Here is a 4,099-nt window from a genome sequence, read left to right on the forward strand (position 1 = left end):
TTTTCTTGAATCCCAAGGGGGGAGGAAATACCAACCCTTATAGCTAAGGTTTCCAAAAGAACCTCAGAAAATGGGAAAATGGGTGTAGAAGATCCTTAAGAGTGGATTTTTGTGTGGGGGGACAAAGGGTATGAAGGGGCTTTAAGAAGGACCTTTTTGTATGGGGGAAAAAAAAGCTTAAGGGCCACATGAAGGTCCCTTCAAGTCAAATTTGGGGGGGGGGGGGGGGGGGGAGGGGGGTAGTCTTAAAGGCCAAAGGAAAGGGGGCTTCTTAGGACCTTAGAAGCTTCCCCCAAGAAGCTTCTAAAGCTTTTGGGGCCACGTGGGAGGAAGAAGACACCGATTTGGCGGCGTGCTAACGGAATGGGGCAGACTATGATGGCAAGTGGCAATGACCTCCTGGCTCATGGCAACAGATTTCAGCGTCACGATTGCGAGTCTCCCCTCTTATGGCTAGCATGTATCCTTCTCCCTCCACGGCAGCCCTTTTTTCTATGGCAGCAGCGACTTAGGCGGCAATTGCCCCTCTCTCACATAGTAACAGCAGGCGTCGGCGTCTTCTTTTGTTCTATGGCGGTCCCTCCTTTTGCTATTCCCATAGCCTTTTTATAGGTGAGGGGAGGGGAATCCTCCCTCCCCTGTGTGGCATCACGCATGTCCACTTCTCTTTTGCAAGCTCCATCAAGGAGCTTAATCACTCCTTCTATTCCCCTCCCCCTCCAGCATGACAGTCGGCTGGGGGGATAAGGGAAATAAAAAAAAGAATTGTCATTAATCCAATTCAATTATCCTTTAGAGAGGTGGTTCATGCGTGCCTTCGGAATGTTACATATGCATCAAGAGATAGACCAACATGTTTCAGCTCATAGAACTCGTTCATCTTCTGCATGCGGTAGGTAGGCGGTAGATATCTTCCTCAAACAGCTCTTTTTAGCTTTTCCCAAGTAACTAGCCCTTCCGAGATCCCTTGGTCTCTGCACTATTGCTTCCACCAAAGTCTTGCTTCACCGGTAAGCTTCAGCTTGGCGACGAGCATTGCTTGGTTAGCTGATGCAGTACGGTTGCTTCAAAATAATCTTCCATGGATTCGCCCAGATCTTGGCATCAGTTTGGACGGTCCTTCCCTTGCCATCGAATTCTGGTGTCTTGATCTGGTGGAGAAGAAACTTCTTCTCCTAAATCATGGCCGTACTTAGTGTAGGGGTTGGACTAGGAATCTGCACTTGAGGTTGTGTTTGGGCATTGAAATACTTTATGTTAAAAACTTACTAAACGTTTCTCACATTACTTTACATTTCCAATTCAGCTTTTTATCCAAGTGATCTAATCACTTAACTTCTTTATCAATACTCTCAGCCAAGACAATCATTGATAAAGAAAAGTCTATTTCATTCATATGGGCATAGCCCTTTCGAGTACAATTATTCTTGGGAAAATGGAACAAGCTAATACATTAATTTGGGGAGAATAACATTGTGTTACATTCAGTTATGGAAACTAAGTAATAGTATGGATTAGGGTCATGGATTTTCAAAAATCGATAGGTCATAGGAAGATTAGGGTATCGTCTCCTTTGATACTCGTTCTTCTCATAACGTCCCAACACCTTGATTCTATCGGCATGGATTGTTTGAGTCACTTCATTGTACACATACTTGTTCTACTTAACCTTTCGACCGCCGACATGTAGGGTTGCATTTGCGTGAGCCTCAACAGCTTCACGATCTTTAGGTCCTCCAACCACTTGATTTTGTTTATGTTGGTTCGAAGATACGCAAATCGGTGGGCAGCTATGTAATAGATTCCTGAATCACCCGTCCATCTCCATTCCACGTACAGGGGCGAAGGATTGTAGATGCGGTCTAGGATATACATCATATCGATCCTCCGTCAATAATTCGAAGCATGCATTGTAGTCATAAACATAACCTGGAACACCAAGAATTTGTTCCATGCTTCGCGACTCTGCAAGTCAGCATTGATAAGTAAGTAAGGAAATATTCTTAACAGCAACATTTGCTCTACTTCACGTCATTATGTTTCCTTGTAAATTATTAGATCCTCGTTGGTTCGCTCTGATACCAACTAGAATGTGTCCACCTGTTCACTTCTAGGACATATCTTAGCAGCCAATCGGGAAGAGAGTCCAGAAAGCACCGCTCGGCAATCCCACGGAATGTCATGGGGTTTGCGATCTAGGTCTTCTCAAGTGTGCCATGAAGTGAAAGCATTCCGCCCGTTCCCACTTAGGACCTACCTGAATCAGGGTTTTCATAGTGGTCAGATTCCTAGAACGATAGCTAGCGTCGAACCCCAGGCAAACTACTTTACACAGAAACATCAGGGTCGAAGCGGATCTATGCTGCACTTGGTTCAAGGAGAATGGGAAATGAGAGGAATGCGAAACTTGACCTCTTTGCCCGTAAGGCATAGTCCCATTTTGTTCCCCTAAAACAACATAAATTGGGACTCTAGTATCCTAGATTCTAGGTCATCGTTCCTTGCTATCAATTTCCTTCGAGAAAAGTTCTCGGCCAATCGGGACCACCCATCCATAGGACGGACCCATGGCCACATCCACCGCACTTTCCTCACGGTTGCTTTAGTTATCTAATTACCTATCACATTTAGTTTGACACGAAAAAACAGCTTCTTTAATTAGTCAATTATTCACTGATTCCTTCACGTAATCTTAGCACTGACATAGAAAAACAATGTCAAACAAGTTCCTTTTCAACAATTGATCTTATTTATCAGTCTTTGGAATACATCATAATAATCCAGCCCGTAGGCTGGATTGATCTTATTTATCAGTCTTTGGAATACATCATAATAATCTAGCCCGTAGGCTAATCCATAATCCGCCTGAAGAAAATCCATAATCTAGCCCGAAGACTAATCCATAATCCAGCACGAAGGCTAATCCATAATCCGCCCAAAGGCAATCCAACAATCCTCAGGGATTGCTAATCCATGTTTCTGCCCGTAAACTAGTATGCGGGCCTTGAGGTCCCATCCCGAGTCACGTCGGCCTCTTGTGCAAGATCCGGAGGCAAGGGATTTATGGCCAGAGCCCCCCTGGCACCCAAGCGTCCTCTTGCTCCAAGTAGCACCCACAGAGAGACCTCTCATGGTGGGTTTGGTCCACGTACCCACCGCAGCTAACAACCCCTTTGGTTAGGGTTAGGCAGACAGTCGGGGGTAACTGATTCTGCCTCTCCCTCCAGGCCTTCAACATGAAGTATTAGTTATTTTTCTAGCTTTAGTTCCTTAAGCAAAGTAATATAAACAATGCTCCTAACTATACAAACACAATCAATCCAGTGGTCGTTTGTTTGGCCAACTGCTAAGGTGTGAATCCTCCTCTCGGAACACATCCAGCATTTGATCCGGGATCAATTGAGACTTGGCAAGATCCCCAAGGGTTTGTTTGTTTACCCTTTTATCCTTGGGTTAGGATTTTTACCCTATTAACCCAAATTAACTAGCACCTTAGATTCCTGAAATTATGACACTAAATCATGGGCAACCTTGTCGCCCTAACTTGATTGGTCAATTGCTCGTTACCCTAACTTGGCAACTCAGTAGAGCAGGATGACTACTCATCCTCTTGCAAAATTAAGCTTGTACTTGGAACCTGCCAACCTTGTTCCAAGGAGTGGCAAATCTATCTTGTGATTTAAACACAAGCCGTGCGACATTGCAACTTGTTGCACAAGTGTCGCACCAAACTTATGGGATCATTTCTCCCATCAAACAACGTTTCTTGGTCAAGAAATACGTTTGGTCAAGATATAGGGTTTGGGAGTCCTCTTGACCCAACCCAACGCTAACCTTACTAGGCCGACAACATTTGACCCTAGGGTTTCTAAACTCAATCGAAAGTCTAGTATTAGGTCATTCGATCCTTAGGGTAAAACCCTAGATCATTGTTGCATGGGCGTTTAGCTAACCCTAACGTTTCGTGAATGTGGGTAGGACCTTTGGGATCGAAAGTCTTGACTTGGCATCCCAAGTGCGATACTAGGTAGAATTTTTAACGTGACTAAACCCTAGCTAGCAATTTGAGGTGTTTCTTGTACTAACTGTTTATGCTTTT

The sequence above is a fragment of the Lygodium microphyllum genome, chromosome 4 (assembly GCF_053477565.2).
Source record: "Lygodium microphyllum isolate KBCC chromosome 4, Lygodium_microphyllum_v1.1.10, whole genome shotgun sequence".
Classification (NCBI taxonomy): Eukaryota; Viridiplantae; Streptophyta; class Polypodiopsida; order Schizaeales; family Lygodiaceae; genus Lygodium; species Lygodium microphyllum.